Consider the following 26,265-nt stretch of genomic DNA (forward strand, 5'->3'; position numbering starts at 1 on the left):
AGGTTAAGGGGCCCCAACTATTTACTTCTACACCCTGAGGAATAAGTACAGGGGTAAAGAAGTAACCCTTACTCATTTCCGGAAAGGGTTAAAACAAACCAGGAAATAAAGACACACCATAAAGTGATGTCTAAATTGATAATGTCACTCAATGCAAAAGATTTCACCCGCCTGACCAAAGCTCCTTTTACTGTGCTCAATCAGTCCAGGAAAGGGACAACCTAGGAAAGTCCATCTAGCTCTGATTGCTCCCTCAGTGGATTGGCTGGATGTACGTAAACAATGACAGGAGCTACACTCTAAACTTGCAATGCATTTAGCCAATCCAGCAAGGAGGCAGTAAAGGACATCCGTCCCTGAATTCCTTGATAAATGCAATGCCAAAAACTCTGCGCAGGCAGAAGAGCTGTCATGATTTACACATACCCAGATAACCCATCAGGAAAGCAGGCAGAGACAGTTGTCCTCAGTTGCCCCATTGCTGGATTGGCTGAACACAATGATAGGAGCTCCAGTCCTTTATTGTCTACCTGTGTTTAACCAACAGGAAATGCTTTTTTAAATTAATTTCCTTAGGGGCATGGTTCCATGGGTCCCTCAAACATCCCGTGCAGTTATAGTGACAGTTGAACCCAAAAACTACAAAATTGTTCCTATTGACTTTCCTATTGATTGTAATGTAAAACTTGGAAACAGCAATTCAGAATTCTAACAAGTTCAGAATCTGGAAATTGCAATTATTCCTAGAAGACCTAGAAGTTCAAAATGTTCAAAATCTCATATAAAGTCTTGTAATGATATGTTATGGATGACATCTTATGTATCTCGTATATCAGTATTCTCTGTATATATCTGGATATCTTATGTGCATCCTAGTGGAATTTCACCCCCTCCCCATCACCAACCTATCCTTCAATCTCCTTCCCTCCCCTTTTTTATTTTCTTCTTTTTCTTTTCAGCCTCATGACAGTGCCCTCTAGGGTCACCCATGCCCCCCCCCCCCCCTTCAATTGTTCTTCCCTTTGCCCCTTATTTTTGTGTCCCTATATATATGTAGCCTGATACTTCAGCTTTACTTAAACGCTGTACTACGATTTTTACCCCTGTTATTTACATCTCATTTTGTAATTCCTAATAAACACAAATTGACCAATAACTGTAGACAGGTTCTGTAAACAAGGAACCATCATGGGACCTAACTGACACCTGAGTTAAATAAATATGGTTAGGAGACATGAATTCTGAAAGCAGTTTCCACTTTTCGGACACCAGTGACTGATAGGGACTCCTTCAAAAGGCGAATTGATGTAACAGAAGCTATGAAAAGTAAGTAAGTAGTGGTTTGGCATATTTCTTTTTATTGCTACAGAATAATCAAATTTAAATATAATAAAATATAAAACTTTATGACAATGGTTGTATTAGAGAAGACAAGAAAAAAAATGCATGTGACACATAGGGCATATGACTTATTATAAATAGACTATTATCATATGACTTTTTGGCACTAATATAACCTATACGTGCCAATAACATCACATTATATTTTTCAGTTAGAATAAAAGTATTATGTTTACCCATGATTATTGTAGAGTGGTATATAAAGTTTGAATAAACACATGCAACACAAAGCACAGACAAAATAACTGTGTCGCCTAAAGCAGAATAGCGTGCGCTAAATTAGTGTTGTCCTCATCAAGCCAAATTTACTAACAATAACCTGACAAACCCTGCTATAGGCTAAGGAAATACACATCAGAAGCAGGACTGCGACCACAAAGATATTCAACCATGCACAAAAGAGCATTACAAATGGTTTAAGGGGAGCTGTTTCACAACGTCCTAAGTTTATACAGTACAAGATCATTGATTGGGTTCTATGGTTTGAGCTTCAGATGTCCTTTAGATAAAATATTAAATTTCAGCTTCTCCAGTTTACAGATTTTAGTTTGGATGTATTTTTTATTTTAATTTATCTTACAATTTAAAGAATTGTTGTGTCTGCTGAGAAAAGACCACACTAGTAGCAGACATACTATGTCCTGCTACTAATTTGACAAAGCAGAATTTGGAAAAGTAAACCATCTAAGTAACTGATTTAGCACAAGGGCTATATTTTCGTTGGTATTTCTCTGGTCTTTAGGCACTGATCTTTGGTTTCCTTGATTGGAGAAACAGGAAGATGGTCTTGATTAAAGTACTGCACATAATGAGCTGTGATGCAGCTTTCTTTCCTATACATATTGAGGATTGTGCCCATCTTTCTTTAAATAATCATTTATTTTATTTCAAGTCACCAAGCTGGAAAAACTGCTAATCAGGAACGGCAGATTATTTTGGCATACCAGAATCTTTTTTGCATACTTGGGTTAGCACATGCTTGACCGCTAGCATGATAGGCAGGCTTCTAGCAGTATGATAGTTCAATAGCAGCTTTCGTTTTTTTTCCTAGGAAGGGCTTTATATAGGGTCATTTTAAAGACTCAAGTGATGCCGGGAATTGTAGTAGCGGCATCACTCGTGTCTATTGAACGGCACTGACAGCAGCCTATGCGTAGAGTTTATACTGACAAGTAAATTCAATAATCAGGAATTATCAGGATTAATATTATCAGGAATTATCATAGCTATTGCTATATTAATAGTTTTACTGTGCCAGAGAATGCAATGTGAAACTATTGCAGCATTTCATTTGGTTTAACATTGCATTCTCTGGCAAAGAAAAACAATTTATCTCAAAAAGAAGAAACAAGAACACATGAGAGCAGCATGCAGTAATATGCAGTGGATAATTTAGATCAATTCACTGCATATTACTGCATGCTCTTCTTATGTGTTTTTGTTTCTTCCTATTGAGATGAATAGTTTTTTCAAAAAATTTCAGGTTTGGCCCGCGACTTGGTCTAAGTTTTTAATTTCAGCCCTCTGTGTATTTGAGTTTGTCACCCCCATATCATGTCAAGACTTCCCTGGTAGGCTAATTTGGTAAACGTAAACTGTGGTGAGGTCACAGTATTTGCAGGATTAATGTTTAAATATATTGGATTATGAAAGAAATTTTTACAATGCACTTAAATTACAGACTAAATAAATGAAGTATTTGCAAGCTTAATTTATAAATGCGCTGAAACAATATTGTTATTATGTATCAAGGTTACAGGCAGCTTGAAAAAAAAGTGTCTGCTAGGTTTATTTATCCATTGAATCAGTATTGCTTCAATGGGCCTCATTCATTAAAGCTCTCCAAGACTGAAAAGGATACACTTTTATCAGTGAAACTGGGTGATCCAAAAAACCTGGAAAGGGACTGGTCCAGAAGTGAAACCATTTGCTAACAAATAGCAAATGAATTTAAGAAATCTATATCAGGTTTGCTGGATCACCCAGAAAGTGTATCCACTCCAGTCTTGGAGAGCTTTTATAAATCAGGCCCAATATATTTATAATAGTATTTACATGCAAATTAAAGTCTTTTGATGTTTAATTAGAGTGTTGGAAGACCTTCTGTTCAAGTTCTGATACTTGTCACTAGTATCTATAATGTGCTTTTGTAAGTATCCAGCTTGCAGCAGCAGTTATTTACTGCTGCTGAAAATTTGTTGTTTAGAGCTCTGGCTTGATTGGGGAATTGCTTCGGTATCTGAGGAGCTCTCAAATCTAACTGATGGTTTGAGTCCATAGAAAGAATTTTTGTATGTGAACAGCCATAGCCAAGTGGGCTAATTAGGGATTGGAGAAAATGTTTTCCCTCTTGTTATTTCCTGTCCAAGTGTAATATTGAAAAAAGGGAGTGTGTTACTAATAAGTAATATTATAAGTATTACTAATTCTATTTATTTTGATTATTTGTGGTAATGCTATACATATACATATATATATATCCCACAGTTTTACAAAAAATGTATCCAGCATTTTTCTGCCCGTTTCAAATAAGCTCAGGCTAGATCTTGTCCGCTTTAGAACTTGGACTAACAGGACAACAATGCAAAGAGCAGCAGCACCACATTATAATAAAGATGAAGAAGATCCAGGATGTCACATTACCAAACCAAAGACCTCAGGGAAATTAAAAAAAAATGCTTTAAAACTTAAGTGGTGGTGGGAACAACATTAGTGAAGAGTTTCCAGTCTAAAATTTCACTGTACATCTTGATAAACTATGATTTACTTGGGATTTAGTTTTTTTGTTTTACTGAGCATGCATACATGTGCATGTGCATACATGACAATCCTTTTCAACCATGTTTTAAATCTGAAGATATGAGACTGCCCTGGAAAACGTAACACCAACAATTTCTATATTTCCATGGCAGGGATGTTGTTTTGTTTTGATTTGATGTATTCTATAATTTTTTGCAAATAAAAGCTGTTGACAGTGGTTGAAATTTCTGTTTGTCGATGGGGCAAACAGTGTTCTACCAGCTAACAATAAAATGACTGCCGAACTACCACATTTCCTTCTCTGAAATATCTTTTTATTCTGTTAATATACACAAAGCATCCTATTTAAGCATGCAATCAGTAAACATGTTTACAAAGCTTGTAAATTATATTTAGCAGTAAGTGAAGTCAGTAAAGAAATGTTTAATATGTATTGACAAGATATTAGTGAAAAGCAAAAAAATATTTACGTTGTGTTGAAGAATTCTGGACATTCCTCTTTACATTTAAGTATTTATAGAGTCAATTTTTAATCAATGCTACTAGAAACTGTAACATTTCCTGTTGTCACGGGCACAGAAAACGTGCTGTTGCCATGGTGATTCTGCCATCACATATAACCTCACAATCAGAGGCTTTAGCGAATATTTGAAGCTACAAGATGAATTATATTGCTATATTGCCATGCTATTGTATTAGGATTAGGACTGTACTTTTATCTTACTCAGCGTATCATAATACTGAATTTGAACAGTGCCGGGATCTCAATATTGTATAATTTATTGCAGATCTTTGCACAGGGTTAAGCAGTGTTGTGGTCAGAATTGATCCCTGTTTCAGCATAAGCTGTCAGTCAATGATCCCTGCACGTTAACTGGAAATGGACAGTAAGTGTATGTTTTGTTCTGCTATTGCCCTGCGTTTAATATATGAGGGGATTTCATTCGTCCTCCATACTATATGCGGTTATTTTCCTAGATGGCCTAGCCTGGGAGGATAAGCACCAGGGAGCCAGTTGTGAATGGTTAGAGGACTGGGACTGTTATTTTTCTTGTTGACAACAAGGTTAAGCATACGGTATCAGGCAAAGAGCGTTTTAATCAGTTGCAGCAAACATGAGGCGGCGGTAGCATATCACTGGAATGATGACTGATTTACTCTCTTTAGCTTCCAAGTTTTCTAGTAGTTGTCATGGTGACAGAGCCTGGAGAACTCTGTAACAAATGGGGGAGCAGAGGTTTTTATGGGACAATGGTTGTCCTGCTGTTGGAATTCAAAGCTTAAAATAAAACGCTCTGAGTGCATTGTTTTAGTTCAGGTAATCATTTCTGCTCTACCTTTAGTTCAAAACACTTAAAACTATCATTCATCTCTCACAAATGAATGCATTTTAAAGCTGCGGACGTCGCTCTAATTCATGTTCCTGGTATCATGGCAGTTATAATTTAGACTATTTTGTGCATTTAGTTCTTTCACATAAACCGTATGCAGTTGTCATGGTTATTATTTCACTCTCTGGATACACTGAACTATCTACTATCTTTTGTTCTGAGATGCTTAACCTCTCCCCTGCCACCAAGCCTTTCCTGCTTCTGAGAGATCACCAATATTCATTAATACCGGTACATCTTTCTGGGTCTATAGTTCATCAAAATGTGAACTTCCTAAATGTATTTAAAGGTATTTACATTAGGACTCCATACTGGAGTTTCATCTTTTTTTGTCTGATAACTTTTTGTCATTGGTACTGAAAATAAGGAAAAAATAAAAATGTTCCCTCAGCAAGTCTTGGGTTTTGACAAAGTTGAGCTAGATACAGATAAAAGGCCCACAGAATATGCCTAAATGATTGTGCCACAAGAAAGGGTAACACAGATTGAAAACCTGTAGTAAAAAATAAGTCCCATCCTTAGCCCCCCGATTCCTCCCTTCCTAACGTGTACTCACAGAGCTCAGATACAGAAGATCCTCGCAGAACAAAGAGCGAACTTCCATGTTTCCTGTCATGTGACATGTCAGAGCTGGCGAATTGCTTATAGTTCCCTTCATTCTGCACTTGTCGCGCCATTTGGGGTTTGACAAATGACCGGGTAGAAGAGGCATAAGGTGCTGTATCAGCAGGCTGAATAACAGAGTATTAAAAAAAAGTGTGGGAAGTCACCCGGTAAGACATTTGTTTCTTAATGTGTATCCAAACAGCTCATTCTCAACCAAGGTTCCTCCTGAGGTTGTTAGAGGTTATTAAGCTGTGCTTGATTGACCTCCTATTTGTCTGCACGTCACTTGGCAGAGCTACCTTCCCCAAAACGTTTTTTTTTTTTCTTTTAGCTGGAGGAATTCTTCCCACTAACAATCAATAGACAGGCTCAATGAAAAGTTTCATGTCAAATTATCTCAAGGTTTCACTGGGGTAAAATGGTTAGGAAAGGCTAAGCCAAACTGAAAAACAGAAATAAATTATATTGCAAATATGGTGGCATGTTATATTTTTCAGGCTGGCAGACCTGGCAATCCTGCCAGTAATACACTACTTATTCTCTGTACAGTACTGTATTTAAAGGGAAGCGGTGTTGGATAAGAAATATGTTAGGACTACAGAACACCTTCCCTCTTTTTAGCCTCGTAACAAAAGGGGAGGTTTTCTGTGGATCATTGAATTGAACTGAGCAAATTAATAACTTTGCGGAACACAGGAACCTGCCAGGTCACTGGGTTTAGTGCAGGGACACTTTAGATACAATCAGAATGAGAATCATATACAATTACAGATCACAATATAACTACTATATAATGATGCATTTAGCAATCATGAAAAACTGGCTTGAATAGGCTTGAAGTTGAACAACTGTTTTTCAATGTACCATGATATTTTAGGACACAAAAAAATGCATGTATGGATGCTGAAAAAATTCACAACACAGAAACCACAACTCAGTAAATAGGATATGCACACTCAATGGTCTGTACTGCTCATTTCTAGGTTGCGGAAATACGGGATTGATTTATGAAAAGAGAATAAAAAAAAAATACAAAATGCAGCCATAGCAATCATTCAGATTAAAGTAGGAAATAAGAAAACCTTGTGCTATACGAAATGCCTCTGTATCTGCTGTTGTCTGCTGTATCTGTTGTCTAGATTGTACTTGCAGCAAGAAATCATGTACACCTAAACCAATATTATAAGACCATCAAAGCCTACATGCTACAAATAAATTCAGTGGCATCACCTGTTTCCAGTCATAACTCAGTAGGAAACACTAAAGAAAGTACTAAATCTGTGGTTTGTAATAATTGCACAATACATAGAGCAACCCCTGCCCGTGCAGGCCACCACTAAGCCAGTCCTTGTATGTTACTAGGCAGAACTCACCTCTTGTGATAATATGTCCAGAGCAACCTTTGGTAGCAAGCAAGGAACTATAGGAATTTGATAATACCAGGATTCTCTTTTCTTGACTCTTATCAGTAATATTGTTTCCTTTAAAGGGATAATAAAATATAGTTTCTTTATGGTTCTTGGTGATCCTTCACTTTATCCCAAGATCATAAACATACAATACATACATGTTACATACAGTACAGTACAAACATGTACATATTATCACAATTATATGAAGTTGTTCATCCAGTATTTCTTACAGTGCCATGTCTCCTTAAAAAAATAAAGACATTAGTTGATGAGCTTGGGAGGTAGTCTGTTATACATGGTTAACAAATCACTTTGAATTCATTAATTGATTATATGCAGGTTTAATCTAAATGATTGTAAAACACTTGATAGGCACATGTGTAGTATTTCTTTCAAACTTGTTAGGTTTTGTACTTCTGTCCAACTTTTTTGCAAATTACACACCTTTGCCAAACAGTACAACTGAAAGGGCAAGGTCACATTATTTGTTATTTTGTATTCATTGAATATTGTGGTGTCACCTTTAATGCCCTAGGATTCTGCTCGGACATTAAATGATTAAAAATATTTGGTCTTATGCTATTTTTTTTTAAGTTTTATGTTTGTTTTTTTAAAAGAATACTGCATTGAATTTTCCTTATAGCTGTATTGAGATCAGATTCATTAGGCTACCAATACTTTGGGTAGGACCTATCTTGTACCTACTGTTTTCTAGATTTTTGTAGTAACAAAAAAGCAAAATATAAACCACCTCTTTTATTACTTTTACTTTCTGCTTACAGTGTCTGCTTTACTTGTAAAGCTGATGAGGGAGGGATGTCATATGAGACATGTCAGAAAAAAGACAAGGTCACTGGCACAGAGGAGAAGTTTGACTTCCCAGGCCTTGTTGGTGGCCATTCAAACCACCAAATTCACTAAATGTTTTTTGTCTAGTATAAACATATATACTGTTCTCTTCGCATTCAACCTCAAAAGATTGAAAACTAACAATTAAGCATCATTTTGCTTACATATAGGATACATCAACTTGTTCTAAGTTTGTAGCCAAATATACTCCATCCATGCCCATCCTTCAAGGGCTGTTTAACAAGTAATGAGCCTTAACCATAAAGACAAAAGCTAGGAACTTTTTTTTTATACATTTTCAATATAATCTCCATGAAGCAGAATGCACCTATCAGATCTTTCTTTTAAAGCCTTTAAACCCTTTTTATAGAACTCAACATCTTGGTCCTCAAGGAAGTCTTGTCACATGTCAAATGTTGTCACAATTAATGTTTGTAGCCTGCACATTGTAATATTTGCTAATTTTTAGTTTGCTGTGCACACCAATGTTATTTCCCAAATTTTCCCAAAGCTACAAGTGTGGTTTGGGGAATATCACATGCTTGAAAAGAAACACAGGAAGCCTTCTAAGACTTTTATGTATACCTATTTAAAGCATATTTGATCACATTGCATGAGCGAATGAATTACTGGATAATTCTGACAACATTTCATCAAAGACATAAATAGTAATTTTACCGAAAAATACAGTTTGATTATATCATTCTATTTGTCCTAACGCTAAAGACTTAACTGTGCAGTGTACAGTCCCAGTAGTTGCTGAAATATTCATTACCTATGATGAATAAGGATCGTTTAGAGCAGTGTTTCTCAATTAGGCTTTCTCCGAAAGTTGTTAAGGGTTTTCTGAGCAATAAGCAAACTGTGCCATTGATGTTTTTGATCTGTAAGTGATATTCTTCTCACTGGCAAGCACTGTAAGAGGAATTCTTTCCACTGATCACCATGCTAATGTACTGTGACCTGTGGATATAGTAATTATAGCAGGAGTTCCACGAAGACCATAAAGTTATTTTAAGGGTTCCTCCATGGCAAGAAAGGCTAGTTTAAAGAACTGCCTGGGCTTCCCTTTGCTGTGAACATAACTGAGGAAATCCTGGGACAATGCTCCAACAATGGAAAAATTTAAAGGTTCCTACTGGGTGTGCTGTAGGCCATAAGCTCTGTTAGTGCTTTGGTGCCCAGTCTGCATGTCTGGTTGGTCTACGTAGGACTGTCCATTTACAATGATCCATGCATTGCTGTTACATACTATCACAGCATGAAAGACTGCATATCTGGCACCCTGGTATGTCTGAAAATTATAAACCACATATCATCTTCCAATGAATTCATATCCAATAGGAAGGTTTCTTGACCTTCAAACTTTAGCGGTCAGGAAACAAATTAGACAAGCTTGGACAACCAGTAAGGGCAGATATATTAGACAGACTCTAGCACAGAACAATTAAGTGCGGTTGCTATCACAGTAGACACCACAAGAGCACCATGGTCTTTTTATGAGGCTACACTCTATACAATTTTCCCAACAATGGTTTTTGTTCTGGGATTGAGTCTCAGACCAAACACTTTGGCTGCACCTGTAACAAAGAAAACTGCATTGTTGTAATTGAAACATAAATATATTATAACTCTGTGTTAAAAGTGTCTATAAATATTTCACAAAGGGATTAGATCAACAAGAAAGCAGTGTATTACTTATTTAAAGGCTCAGCTGGTACCAACAAAAGTATAGCTGTAATTATTTTGCAGCTTGGTTATTTCATTGCCTGGCGTTTTCAAAGGTATCATACTCCTGACATGGGCTAAATATGAAGCAATATAATAGAAGTGACTGTCCTTGTCATGGTCATGGTTACCAAGCCTTACCTTACCTACAGCACGAGTATTGCTATTCATCTCATAAATCTGTTTCCTACTGAAAAAAAAATTACTCATAAATTAATCTAATTTTGTATTTGTATATGAACCTAATCTATCATATCTATCTGAATAGTTCACTATAATATTTGGTGATAAACTGTTAAGTGAGTGCCAAACAAGCTTTGAATGCTACCTACGATCAATAGATGAGTATCTTTATATGGAAGCCAAGTTTATCAGTACGATTTTCTTTTTGAAAATGGAATTTAGATGACCCTCTGCAAGGACCATATGATGGCAACCAGAGGCAAAGGGAGAATTAGTCAAGTCTGCTTCATAGCATCTTTAAAGAAAGTGCTGTTGATTTTGGGTCCTGTCCTGAGACCTAAAAGTATGTTAACTTTCATTGTTTCTTCACCCAGTGGCTTTCCTTACTATCCTAAACAATATGTGTACTGTTGGTGTGCAAAAGGGTCACAATTGGCACCTGGATAATGAAATACATGTATCAACAAGTGGTGCATATTCTGCAAATTATGCTATAAATTGGATTATTGGTTAGATAGGCTACCATGTTGCTACAGCAAAGCTAAATATGACTTTTTATGGTGCAGACAGTGATGTGTAAACACTGTCTCTTTTATGCTTGTCATGTGAGTTTACACATTATCCCCCTTCCACCTGCACCTGCTGTTCTCCCTCCTGCTGCAGATACACAGAAGCTTGAAAGTGATGTATCCATGCTCAGACACAAGGCATTGAGATTCTGAGCACCGCCAGCAACAGACACTGCAGTGATGGATGTGTTAGGATTCCCTTTGACGTCAGATGCTGGAAATCCCATTTTAATCAGGTTTTCTGGGATTATGTGTCCCTATAGGCCAGTTAGAAAATGAAAAAATGGCTAGATAGGAAAGCAAACACATTACAAAAAAGAGAGAAAAGCTAATGTTTTATGTAATAAAAAATAAATATGCAAGCTGGTAAAGTGTGCTTATTAAATAAATTACTGGGGGTATTTAATATTGGAAATCTTTAATTGCTTTCTTAATGTGACCTTTAACAACATGTTTAAAAAAAAAAAATAGTAATACTACTGCTTGAATATTTCCAGTCTCTCACACAGCACCAGATATTTGCATCATTTATAATCAAAGACAGAAAGAGGAGCTGTTTATTTCTGCAAGGCCACCAAAATCTACATACACATATACATAGGAAATGAGCCAACAGGATCCAATTAAAGCTTACCTAAACTCAACATTTTCACTTTACATAAAAAGGTAAACAACCCCTACATTTAAAGGGAAAATGTTAATTTTAATTTTTTTTCAAGTGCAACAACCTTTTTGTTGCAGAGCCTCCCGGGATACCTAAGTTATGCATCCTGGGAGGCTCTGGGTGCTCCTTCTGCGTGCGCATGCCTTAATCTCAGACATGCGCAGAAGGGACATTATTTCTATTAAGGGAAAGACATGCTGATCTCATGCAAGCGCAGTAAGATTGGCTCTCTTTTTCTTCCCCCATTTACAGAGGGCTACGTCACCCAATCTCGCACTGTGCAGTGTGAGATCGGGTGACATGCCAAGAAGACCGAGCATGAAAAAGGAAGTGAAGAAAGAAAATGGTGGCGCCTATCGCTTCCTCAGCACTGGGACCAAGAGGAATTCCAGGAGGACGCAGGACTGGATCGCGGGAAGGACCAGCGCCATCGAGGGACGTGCAGGATTAAGGGTTAGTGTAATTTTTTTGGTTTCGGTTGAATTCCACTTTAGGGATGAGTGTAATTGCATAGATCATGCCCCAATATGTCAGCTGGATATTGCCCAGAATCTTATGAAAGACCTGTTGCAGGAGCATTGTGCAGGTTATGTAGTTTATTTAGGAAATATATGGAAATATAAGGAAATGTACAACTTCAAACCTAATATCAGATTTTCAACTTCGTCAGATTTTCAACTTTAGCTGTCATTAAACTCCAATATTTCTAGACCTCTATATGCAGCCTAACCCCACGAGATCCACCAAGCCTCCTGTCTACATTCCTTTCTTAGGCTCCTTTATCGACATAGAAAATTTTTCCTTAAGTTTTTGGGTGGCCACAGTACATTGTAGAGTTAATTGGAGCCATGCTGTTGCAATCCATCCATACATGCTTCTTGTGCTTTTCCATAAACAGACAAAAAACTGACACCCTAATTCTTCCCATATATATATATATATATATATATATATATATATATAAAATGTTTTAGCTGGAGTTGTACTTTAAGACAACTGCCTGACAATCTGACAGTGAACAACTCTTTTTTGCATAAAAATATGTTCCATGTACATGTATAGATAAAAGCACAAGAATATGTAAAAATCCTATATCATGCACCTGACACTGATCTTGAATGTGACGCATCAGTCCAATATATTGTCCAGGGCTGCCACGTTGGTCCCTTGCCAAAAAAAAACATTTTGTTTGATATTTGTTGAGTAACAATTTGGATCTAAGTGGTGCTTTAAAACACATGTGCTAACCTGTATTATGTCACATGTTAGCACATTGTCATCAAAATGAAAGGCACCTCAATGTGGTAATGCAATTACGTGGTACACATCATAAGCGGTATTGCTCACATTACCACATCTAAGTGAGCCCTCAAAGTTATTCTGTAGCTACACATCCTATACAGCACATTGTGTCCAAAGATCGAAATGTATATAAATAATGATACTCACAGCATACATAAATAACCAGTAACATCTTGCACTGTATTTTGTAACAAACATATGTAATTTATTTACATATAAGGTTCTACAAATGCTATACCCCATTCCCAGCTAACCCATATCATATGCTAGGCATAAACAAAGGGAGATGTAACGGGTAGGACTTGATATGCTTGATGATGAGATGATGGATATTGAATAAATGCTAATACCCTTGGATGCCCAAATCACAAGGAAATATTATCAAATAATTTAATATCAGTATAAGTGAATTGGTGAATACAGATTATATATTGATCACAGGAACATTCTGAATTATCTAGCTAGAACATACTCCCTGCAGTATACTATTGTATTACAAGAAGTCCCGCAGAAGTAATCTATCATTCCACTAAGATGATCTGTGTACCAGTTGGGGGTGTTAATGACTGTGAAATACTGAGAAAGGTTGTTCTATCGATCCAGCAATATTACAGATCATTATAGGTTAGGCAGCAGGATATCGTTACACAAACAGGCTTATTTTAAAAGGTGGTATAAAGGGTAATGAAAGAGCTCTCATGAGGTGTATAGAAGAGAAGCGCATAGTAACCGCAGTTTGCATCAGTTACAGCAGTGAAATTATTGCTGATTGGTTATTGTGGTTTATTAGTTGTATGTCCAGGCAATTTTTTTTTTTTTTGTACAGAGCAGGGAGGGTTGATAATAGGCCTTAATAGGTCCCTAGCTTGACTTTCCTTCCCTTCCTATACTATAGATGTATATACAACAGGAAATAACAGGATATAACAATAATAATCTCTGAACAAAATTTTCATCCCAGATTTAGCTATTCCACTGAACAGGCGTCTCTATAGGAGGATTTCCACTCACCTATTGCTGAATTTTGGATTTTTCGTTGTTCTTTAAAAAATTGTCACCAGGGAAAAAAGTGGTAAATCTCCCCAGTGGGGACACACACAGACAGATATAAGAAAAGTCGATAAAGGGGCCAAACTTCCCTACTTTATCCAAACATGGGGAAAGGGCCGATGTTGTTGCACTTTGTTTTTTTCCATACAAGCCTATGCCAAACTAAGCTTCGGCTACACTGAATTCTGAATGATCACAAATGTATCTCAAACTGATAAAACACACTTGACACGTCTTTTTGAATCTGAACTGCAAAATGTGAGCATTCCTACCACTGATTTTAAACTGAGCTCCAGAAAGGTAAAATATAAAGCACACAGATTAATATTCTGTGATCCTAATGCACCAATGAATGTATATTATGAATTCAAGCAGTGTGCTTGCCTAAAATTAGGATGGTAAGGACCTCATGAATTCCCTGTAAATCATTGTGTGAGGGTAAAAAGCAGTACAAGCCAAGCAGTTAATCAGTCCTATCCTTCCTTAGGCACATTACTGTTTGATAGTGACTTCAATAGGTACAAGCAAGTTTTGACACAGAGTGCTTGATTTTTTTCCCCATCAGAAAGGTCCACGATTAGGCTGTAGTGGCAGAGACTTAGAGTCTCTTTCAGGTATGTGGTTTTACTCAAGCATAATATTTAAAACTGTTTATGGGCATGTTTACAAAGATGTGACATTTTTTGATATGTGATCCTTTACTAATAAAGAAATTAACATCTCGAGTATAGGACTGTTATGTAGAAATGTATGATATGAATCATAATAGATTAGATTTGCTGCAGGTAAATCCTCAGTAAGAGGAACTTGCTTTGTTTTCCATGTAAACAGATGTCCTCTCACTGGCACAAGCCCATCAGAAGTCACTGAGGTGGGCTGAAATCACATTTTCTGCTTCATCAAGCAGAACATCTCCAGCTTCATTTTCTCTGCACTTCTAAAGGGCATCTTAATAAAACTTTAACGCACCATGAAGACTCACCATGAATATCTTTGTCTGTCTATCCCGACATACTCATACATGAACAATTAATATCTACATAGGTACATACAAACTGAATACCGTTACACCAGGTAAGTGACATTGGCATTTTATTTCCGGAAAAACACAAGCATTTTAAAGAGTTACATTACCAAGGTTACAGAGGGCCAATTTTATAAAGGAAAGAGAAAACAGATATCCTGGGCCCATAATAATGAATAATATAGTAATTATGTGGCCATGTTAGTTAATGTCATTATAAGATGTATCAATAACTGTATTTTACAGTAAAATAGTTTGCAATCAATTGTTTGCTAAAATAATCATCTAGAAGCATTTCAGTAGTAATGCTTTGCATGTAAGGGGCACAACACAAACTCTTAAACAATATGAAAACACACAGTAAATGATATATAAATAAATATAAATGATATAAAAAATATAAATGATTTAATTTAAAATTCTAGTTAATTATTGAGGACAATATGTGACAAGTTGTGTGAAAATAAAATTGATAAATAGAATTGGTTAAACTGGCAGGATCAAAGAATATTTATTATTTACAAGGCAAAAACTATTTAGATAACTGCAGTACTTGGGTTCAGATACACTTTAACTCAAGAATCTGTAACCTTGTACATTGATGTAATGAATTATATAATTATGATTGTTTGCCTGGTAATTTGTTTTTTATATATTATATATGCTGGTGCTATATATTTATATTACAAAAATACAGTTTCAGTCTTCTGTTGCACCTTTATTGTCCAACAAGAATGCAGGGGGTATTTCTTTTTAATTTCCTATTTATGTTCCAGTGGGGGCCCCAGCTGTAGAGTCTGGCAGGGTTTCTAGATGACAAAGCTGGCTGATCATAATTAAAAATCTGACAATGTTTCTTTATATGTCCTGCATATTAAGTTGCTTGCCTGGAATCAACCTTTAAATCACTTACCTTTAAGTCACAGTTCTTGCAGTCAACTTTCTAAAAGTTCCTCATCAACTCCTTACAGCTCCAGGCTCCATCAGCCTCCCCTGTCTGTAGCACATGTCATAAGCACTCTATATGAAATGTGTGACAGATACATTGAGCAGCTCGAGGAGAAGGAAATCACGATGTGCTCATTACACAATTCTAAATCAAAACGATGGGGACTGCAATGATAAGTGATATCAATATGCCAGCTTCACTTAACCCCCTTCAATTCAAAATATTTGAGTGGAGGCTTGCTTTAAATCCAGGAAAATTTTTCAAGTTACATTTTAGTCGATGGCATCAGCCAAAAACAGAAATAGTCTCTAATTCCACTTTTTTTTTTTGCATCCTTCAATGCAAAGAAAGGGGGAAATGCCTAACAATAAGATTTAAATCAACAGCTTTCACCCCAGATGAATTTTCTGACAGGAAAGCGGTAGATCTGTTGGATTTCAAAGATGTGGAACTGCATGACATCAACAGTGAGCAATTAAAACTGTTACCATTCAACACATATCCCAACCCAGCTGCTAGAAAATGGCACCTTTTCACTAGTGCCTGACATTTGCAGTTCTTTCCATGTCATTCCCTGCTATTTTTAGTTTCTTTTTGTGGAGGAGTCATGGATAATTAGCGTGTGCAAAGAACTACATATATTAAACACTTTGGAAGGGAAAAAACAGGAGATATGTGAAAGTATAACATTAATAAGTAAAGCCGGAAATATTTACATTGGGCTGCTTGCTGCGGCTGTGTGCTGCATGGGGTCTGTTCAGCCTCCCTCCTAGGAGCTGCCTGCGATGCAGCATTAAATGCAGCATGTAAATCAGATGGAGATAACTAAAATTCCATTTCATGGAGGTTTTCTTGTAATGCCATACAATACTGCCTAACCTCTTGAACATGGGAGTCCAGCTTTTCTTTCAGAACTTTTTTACTTGCAATGGGATCATGGTGTTGCGTGCTTCTGGCGTGGAGCTCTCCATAACAGGACAAGGTGAGTATGCAGCAGAATAAATGTCATTTTGTTTAAATAAAAAAATAAATTGTTGCATTTCTTTTATTTGCATCTGGTGATCCTACCAGTATTAAAACGGACCTAAACTCCTTTTTACTTTACATAAAAGGGTAGACAACTCTTATATGTAAAGCAAAAATGTTAATTATTTTTTATTTTTTTAAGTGCAACACCCTTTTTAAAAAAAAAAAAATAAGGTGCAGCACCTCCCCTCACGCGGCGATCAAGACTGAATGGGAGCGCAGAGCCTCCCGCGATACCTATGTAACGCATACCGGGAGGCTCTGGGTGCTCCTTCTGCACATGCCGTAATCTCAGGCATGCGTAGAAGGGGAATTTTTTCTCTTAAGAAAAAGAGATGTCGATCTCACAAATGCGCAATGGGATCAGCTCTCTTTTTTCTTCCTCTTTACAGCAGGTACGTCACCTGATCTCACATCTGTCCAGTGCAAGATCGGGTGACGCACCAAGCAGACAAAAAGAAGACGGAAGTGAAGAATGAAGATGAAGAAATCCAGGCAGATGGTAGAACCGGATCGTGGGAAGGACCAGAGCCATCGAGGGATCTGCAGGATTAAAGGTGTCATTTTTTTGTTTTCAGTTTAGTTCCGCTCTAAGAAATGCCCCTTCATCTCTAAATTGTTCCGACATTATAACAAATCTTTATATTTCTTCCTCATAAAAAATAATTCATGAATGCAAAACAATTTTAGAAAGAATGTTTACCTTATAAGCATCTCAACTGCAGGTCTAATATACCACAGAATATAGGCTAACATAGCAGAAAAAAACAAAAAGACTGGGATAGAGTAAGGAGTACGGTCTAAATCCTCGAAAAAGGTTTGTATTGCATTTTGGTGTATATGTTAATAATATTCCCTCATATCCTGTTCCAGGGACCAATGGTACTGGGACAGAAAGAAGAGGAAAATCCCCAAACCTGGCAATAAAAACACAGGCGATGCAGGCTGATACAAGTTCTCCCATACTCATCTACCATCTACTTCCTGTGACTAGAAATCCTGCCCTTGCTCATGTGAACACAATTTCCACAAGGAAGATGGAAATGTCTGGAACAGTAGTTCTTCTTACATTGAGTGTCAAATGGTCACAAGTGATTGATGCTCCCACTAGCCAAATTTAAGGAGGAGAAATGATTGTAATGCAGTATCCAAGCACATTTGCCCCCATAGAACAGTTCACCACTTTGAATCTATATACTATTTATATACAATTATAAACCTGTTATTGGAAATTGCCTTGTTTTATTTTATCTGGATATTTTATCATGCCTGATTTTGCTACTCTTTAAAAGATGTACAAAATATCTATGATCCAATATGTAATATATGTGAAAATCATTAGTTTTGCCTTTTCCTGTTAGGTAATTATAATGTGAACACATATGAAGCATATGGCTGAAATTTCACACCTGTCGTTAGTGTGAATATTAATAGATACAAGCCAAAACAGAAAAAATGATCTTCATATGGCAGCCATATGTATTAAATCTGTTATTGCAAATTATACATTACGTTAGTGGAGTACAGATACTACTGAACAATCAAATAATGTACCTTGTGTCCCCTGGATGTGTGAGCATCTGTTTCTCAAACTCCAAATGACACTCTTTGACTCCATGAAGACGCACTATTGCAGCTATGTGCAGATAATGAATTCTGTCACTGGAAACTATTTGGCGTGAATATTTACAGTGACAGTAGAATGAATGAGCGCTGTACACACAGTTTTTTGGGAAAGGCGTGTGTGAGGTGGGGGTAATGAGCACGAAGCACTCTGCTGAAAACTCCCCCTTAGTGGTCGTCCCTGTCTGCTCTTTTAGTGATCTACCACATCCCAATCGTGATTGTGCATCTGGAGCGACAGGTATCTAGTTTTTGACATCAATAAGCATTGCAATCTGCACAGAAGAAGTCTCCCTGTTTGCAATGTACATACTGATATTGGTCCCACAACACACTAACTGCCTACATATCTATCCTCCCTTGTAAAGTGAGATAGATACACAGCATAATTGTAGGTATTTTCTAATTTATTCAGGGCAGTAAAGGTTGTTGCTGGGCCCCCTGGACATTCTGGATGATCCGGCTCTGGTATTGGGTAATCTCACTATTACTTCATATGATGCAATACACAGGAAAACTATGGAAAGTTATTTCCAGCATTATGTTGCTTTTGCAAGTGAAGTGCACAACAACAGGACAAGGTAAACGATCCCTTTTGTACACAGGTACTTTGGAACCCAAAGTTTGACCATCACTGCAGCAAGGAAATTACTTTGGCTATAGAATCCTTAATGCTGTAACCAGAGAGTGACCTGAAAGACAGAAATAAAAAAAACCACAGCAGCAAAGTGGCCATTGCCTTTAAAGACAAGAACTGGTCACTCCTATGTTCAGAGAGTGACTACAACCTGGAAATAACCGTACCTTTACACAACTACAGTTATAATTGCCATTGCCACAACAATATCATCGCAAGGAATGTTTAAGGGTAAGGAATTACCATTGCTACAGTCACAATTGCACACAAATCATCCCTAGACACAGGAATTGACCAGGACAGTATTGCCATTAGAGATATTAAGTGGGCATCATCCATACACACTTGTTAGGGCACAGGAATATTTATCAGAACATACAGCATGTAGTAGACTACAAGGTAAATTACCTATCTCCTTACTTTGGAAGCTGGCTCTTAAAATTCAGACAGAATTGTTGGGCTCCAATTATTTTATTAATGTCCATAAAAACAAATAATATCACAGCGAATTCTAACCTGCCCAATTATCTGCATCACTGATGCCAGGCTTCTAAAACAACTTGCTATGCACAGACTGATTATCTTTATATTTATGCACCTAATCCATTATTGTATACTCACTTTCTTTTTATAAAAAAACACATCTGTTAATCTGTTTATCTGTGTTGTAGTTTACCATACAAAAAATTAAATTCATCAGGGCTGGACAGAAATGGACATACTATTTGAGTTGGTTGTTTTTCTTCAATGGGGCTACCTTTAGGAGCAGTTATAAACCCACAATTGTCAGCTGAAAATGATTATCTGTTTTATGGATTGACTTCAGAAAGTCATCCGTTTTTGGTCAGGATTTGTTGTATGAAGCAATGCGTTCCAAATGTTGGAACACTGAAATATCATTTTGCATCTTTTAATAATGCACAAACCCAATGTGTAGGCCACAATATGTATTGAAAGATATCAATGGCAATGACAGTACCAGTTATAACAAATTTTATAAGCAGTCACTTATCTTTGCCTAAAGATTTCAGTGTCCACACCTCCTCATTTTGTCTACAATGCAGAAAGTAGTGCATTTTTGACATGTAAACTTTCTGTAAGTTTACGTGTGAACATGGATGTACTCCCAGGATCTAAGACCATTACTCTTAGTTTATCCTCAGTTAGTGGCATCTCCTTTCCTGGCCAGGCAGAGATAGACATGTGTTTCTGCTCTTAGAAAATAAAAACTGAGAAATGCTCTCTGCATTTGCTTTGACACATTTCACCTATTTCTGGAATATACCTTGCAGTTTGTGAGCAGGAGCTCTTCATTATGTTCTCATTGAAATGCTGGAAGGTCTGTGTGACATTTCTATGACCACTCCCCTTTCTCCTGGGATTGATGATTCATTCTGCTGTTGTGTGGCTTGCTGTATATAAACACTGCTTACAATCAGTATCCCTACATGGGAAAACTATAAGACACATAGGCATTGGGGTGGATAGATGGACAGAATGAAAGTCAGGCAACAATTCACATGATGTGCTTTGCCTGACAGTTTGTGGCATGTGTAAAAAAAAATGAAAAAATAGGTATCTTATGTTTAGGGTTTTTTTTCACAAAATGATGATCTCTAGGTAAGGTCTTGGCAACTTTTTTTGTACCTGAATTTGACCTTTTACAAGAGTCTGTGTACAATATAAGATTTGAGGGGGGGGGGGGGGAGCAGCACATGGAGCCAATCAATTGTGCAGGAAACATGTTGATATGGGAAGAGAACAAAGTGACAACGTATATGTCTGCTGCTTCTGAAGTGTTACTGAAAAGCAACAGAGAAGGATAAGGTCTCTTTGCCTGCCTTACTGAGCTGTGCTGTTTGACACACCTACATAAATCTCAGAATAGATAGAAAGATACAAATCCTTTGATAGGTAAAACAGTTAAAGTTCAACTTTCATTAAAATAAAAAAATACAATTTCCCTTACCTTTATTTCCACCGAGCCCTTAATCCTTCCACACCCGGATTCCATTAAATCCTGTGCCATCCTGGATTCTTCCTTCGTCCTGGCGCTTTCTTCCATCATCTTTGTCTTCTTCCTTTTTCTTCCTATGTCACCCGATCTCACACTGCGAAGGTCCAAGATCGTGTGACATATCCTGTAAATGTAAAAAAAAAGAAAGAAAAAAAAAGAGAGTACCAATCTCACTGAGCATGCATTGGATCGGTCCTTTTTTTCCCCCCTTCTGCGCATGCCCGAGATCACTTTAAATGTATATTTCAGTGCCAGTTAGAGTGTGTTTAAGGGGTGGGAAGATTATATTTTATGAAAAAGTAAAACTCCAGAAAGAAAATATATATGCATATACAATAAGTACCAAAATTTATCAGCCTCTTGTCTTCCCCTCTACAGCAGCATTCAGACTGGAGGTGGAGAGGCAGCACTACTGGCCAATCAGGTGTGCTACATTTACATGTGCTGGCAAGGAACACAAAAACAGGAGGAGAGAGCAGAAAGATGAGGTCATATTCCTAATTTAACTTTCAACCAGACAGGATGCGAAAGACAACCAGGCAGATGCATAACCACAGTATAGAGAAGTCAGGTCACCAGCTTGGCTTTATCTTCTGGAAAAATATTGTAAATCTGTAAGCAAAAGCACTTGCCCTACAAAATTGTTGGTAGATGTATACGAGCTTTAAGTTAGGCTGGGCAGTGGGAACAGCCGTTCTTGATGGCTGGCACTTTGTCAGACGCTCAGAAGCCCCAACAGTTCCTAATGAACCAATATTCAGCATTTGACAATGGGCAGCACACCACTGCTCACTTCTACCCCATTCATTCCCTTTAGGTGGCTGCGGGCATGGTTCCCAGATGTGGAAGCTGTGTAACCACACAGCAACCTTTCTACCCATCTGAACTTACAGATATGAGATGTGGGGCACTAAATGTGAAAAATGCACTCTTCATCTGATTGTTGTATGGTACGTCTCCCATTCTGCCTGTCAAATATTATCCCTGTGTATCCAATTGTTTTTCCCCTCAATCTTCCTCTGATTGTATATGATATGTGGCCCATTCAGGGCCCAAAGCCCTATTTAAACAACAGGCAAGGTCACGTGCCCAAATCTTAAGTGCAATGGGAATTAATTCAGGGAATTGGAACAAAATTGGACAGACAGTTACAATTTCCAACTCCCATCCCCTGGCTTTGGACTGATTCATCCACCTGGACTCCAACAGAACCTCTACTGCTGCCATTCTGAACTGCTATTTCACCAAGCCATCTCTGTGACTGATTCATCATATCCCACCCCCCAAATGTATTATTCACCCTTCATTTTCTTTGCTGGCACTATTCCCTCTCCTCCCCAGTCTGATAACTCACTGTCTCTCTGCTCCTTCACACTCCTGCTTTCTCTGTCTGTGCTCCTGCACCTTTTTACTCTATGGCTACTTTCTGGTGACATCTCACCCAACCCTGGCCCCCCCCCCCCCCCCAGCCCCCCCCCCACAGCCTCTCTCTTCCCTACACTTTAAGCAAGATACTCCCTCCTCCTAACCTCATCACCATTCACCCTACCCATAAGTTCTTACCCCCTCTCTTTAGTTTATGGAATGCCAGATCTGTTGGCAATAGTTTACCCTCAATACACAACTTTCTCCTTTCTAAATCTCTGAACTTCCTGGCTCTCACTAAAACTTGGCTTTCCCCTTCTGACTCTGCCTCTGCTGTTGCTCCCTCCTATGGAGGCCTGCATTTTACACATACCCCCAGTCCTGGCAACAGAGTATGGGGTGGTGTGGGTCTCATTCTCTCACCTAACTGTAAATATAGAGTTCTTCCTACCCCACCCTCTCTCATTTTCACCTCTTTTGAGGTCCTCTCAGTCTGTCTTTTTAGCCCCTTACCTCTCATTGTTGCTGTTGTCTACCCCCCAGCCGAGTATCACAATTTTTGGAAAACTTTGCCTCTTGGCTCCCACACATTCTTTCCTATGACCTGTCCACCCTCATCCTCAGTGACTTTAATGGTGCAGTGGATGAGCCCAACCATCCTTCCTCAGCCAAACTGCTCTCCATTACCTCCTCATTTGGACCTACACAGAACACAAACAGCTCAACACACATCACCGGACACACTTTAGACCTGGTATTTTCCAAACTCTGCAACCTCGCCCTCCTTGACAACTCACCACTTCCCCCTTTCTGATCACAACCTTATTACCTTCAACCTATCGAACTCTTCCCCCTTTTGCCACATTCTAGGCCTGGTCAATGGTAGAGAGATATCTGTATCCTTGACCACATCCTTTTCTCAAACTGCCTTACGTCCCTAACCCCCACCTTCTCTAAAATCACATCACACATCTGGATAAAGCTGCCACACTCTTTCTATGGATAAATTTGCCCCTGCCACCTTCCGCTACCCCTGTCCTGCTAACCCCAGACCCCGACACAACAATCACACCAAACATCTACAAAAGACTGCTCGTGCTCGTACTAACTTCATAGACTACAAAGCCAAGCTACAAAACTTTAACACTGAACCCACTGTCACCAAGCAAAATTATTTTTCCGCTGTCCTTTCCTCTCAAGCTTCCAGCCCACACAGCCTCTTTTCTTTTCTTCTTTTCTTTATCTCCATCTACTACCTGTCCGCTTGACCCAATTGTCTGATCTACTCCGAGTCCATTCATCCACCCTGTCCCCTCCCCCCCCCAACCGAACTATTCAACCTCTGCCTTTCTACTGGTATCTACCCCTCCGCTTTTAAACATGCCATAATTCTCCATATCCTGAAGAAACCCTCGTTAGAACCCTCCATACCTTCTAGCTACCTTCCTATCTCCCCTCTCCCATATGTTTCCAAACTTCTGTAGCGCCTTGTCTTCAAAAGACTCGCTGATTACCTGAGCACCAACTCTCTCCTTGACCCCCTCCAGTCTGGTTTTCGAGCTGCCCATTCCACCGAAACAGCCCTCACTAATGTGGCCAGTGACCTCCACAGAGCTAAGTCTCAAGGTAACTTTTTCCTCCTCCTTCTCCTTGATCTTTTCTCTGCTTTTGAGACTGTTGATCACCCGAATCTGATACAAATCATGCGCTCCATGGGTATCAGTGACACTGCTCTCTCTTGGTTTGCTTCTTATCTGTCTGACCGCTCCTTTTCATATTTCTTTCAATGGAAATTCCTCCTCTCCCACTCTCCTCCCTGTTGATGTTCCCCAAGGGTCAGTGTTTGTACCAGTTCTCTTTTTTCTGTACACCTCCTCTCTCGGTAGTCTCATATTCTACTTTGGCTTACAGTACCATCTGTATGCTGATGATACTCAATTCCATCTGTCCACCCCTGACTTGTCTCCTTCAGTCCTGGATAAGGTCTCATGCTGCCTGTTGGCCATCTCATCATGGATGTCTGACCGATTCCTGAAACTCAACCTGGATAAAACAGAACTCACCATCTTCCCCACACTTGAATTACAATTCTCCCCGACACATTCCTAACTGATAACAACAAGGTCATTCACCCTTCCCCTTAGGCACGTTGTCTTGGTGTCACCTTTGATTCTCCCCTCTCATTTACCCCCCATATTCAGAACATTTCCAGGTCCATTGGACTATTGGCTTCCGTTTCACCTTAGAATCAAATTCAAGCTCCTGTGCTTTGCCTTCAAATCCCTCCACAGTTATTGTCCCACTTATCTTTCTGACCTGATAAAATATTACTCCCCTAGCCGCTCTCTTCGCTCCTCCAATGACCTACTACTGACTTCCTCACTCAAAACTTCATCACACGCACGTTTCCAAGACTTTTCTGGAGCCGCCCCAACTCTCTGGAATGGTCTTCCTCGTCCAATTCATCTTGCTCCTACTTTCTGCTCATTTAAAAGAGCACTGAAAACCCATTTTCTTCAAACTTGCCTACCCATCTTCTTCTGTCTTTTGAAACCAACACTACTTCCCACCACTACATATCCCCCATCCTATTGTGTGATACTTCCCCCACCTCCTACATTGTAAGCTCTTCGGGGCAGGGTCCTCTCCTTCTGTGTCAATGTCTGTATTCGTCGGTCATTTGCAACCCCTATTTAATGTACAGCGCTGAGTAATATGTTGGCCCTATATGAATCCTGTTTATTAATAATATTAATATATATCCTTTTTTTACCATGCAGGCAACCACATAGAACTTATTTATATATAATATATTTTAGTTTGTGTTAATAAAGGTAGTTGGTGTAAATGCAATCATCATATGTTACTTTTATGTAAATACAATACAATAAATGAATAGTCAAAGCCGCAAATGTACTATAAAAGCTGTCTGCAAGTATGTTATTCATTCCTTTGCACTGAGGATATAAATGGGATTCTGAATTGTCCATTGCCATGGTTACAAGTATTGAGCAATGTAGCATGGAAAACAAGTAAATCAAGTGATATTGGGTAGTATGGAGCACTGATAATCATTAACAAATAAAAGGAAAATGTGGGTGAATTATTTCAAATGGATACAGGAATTATAAATAAATTTATACTGTACAATATAAGCCTACAGGGTTTATTATGCTAAGGTGATGGAAATTCATCAATCAGTTACACAATAAAATCTAATACAACTCCATTTCTATTTTTTTATATTGTCTGCATGCATATAATTGTATCATACACAACATGTAATCATTTTATCCTTGTCAGGTGTTTGGCACTACTTTACATCTGATTGGAGGCCTCTATATATAACAACACAGCTGCCTTTGTCAGATACCATTTTACCTGTTAGCTATTTGAAATCTCGGTTATAATAATTTGTAGGCTCATTACAATTAAAGTACAGCACTCAACTTGTTGGGCTCTACATAGGAATAACATATGTACTCCTTTTAGTTTTGCTTCTTGTGTACAATTACTTTTGCAGAATCCATTATTGGATATTAGAGCTACTAACTTTTCAATTAAAAAATTTTTTTTTTTTTTTTTATACTTAACAGATCTCACACCTATGATAATGACTGACGGGTAATCCCACTGCCTCCTCGGATATGTCATATATCTCAGGATTTTGCAGGATTTTTTATATAGCACTGACAGAAGCACCAGTCTT

At 38.1% G+C, this 26,265-nt stretch overlaps 1 long non-coding RNA gene across 1 annotated transcript in view; it reads right to left on the bottom strand.

Annotated features, from left to right (window-relative positions):
• LOC140322070 (uncharacterized) overlaps positions 1 to 21,310 on the bottom strand; it is a 31,563-nt gene extending 10,253 nt beyond the window's left edge. The window contains exon 1 of the long non-coding RNA XR_011919122.1: positions 21,144 to 21,310. This is a non-coding gene — a long non-coding RNA (uncharacterized lncRNA). The remainder of the gene's footprint in view (positions 1 to 21,143) is intronic.
• Between the last annotated feature and the right edge of the window lie 4,955 nt (positions 21,311 to 26,265).

This window comes from Pyxicephalus adspersus, chromosome 2, assembly GCF_032062135.1.
Source record: "Pyxicephalus adspersus chromosome 2, UCB_Pads_2.0, whole genome shotgun sequence".
NCBI classification, from domain to species: Eukaryota; Metazoa; Chordata; class Amphibia; order Anura; family Pyxicephalidae; genus Pyxicephalus; species Pyxicephalus adspersus.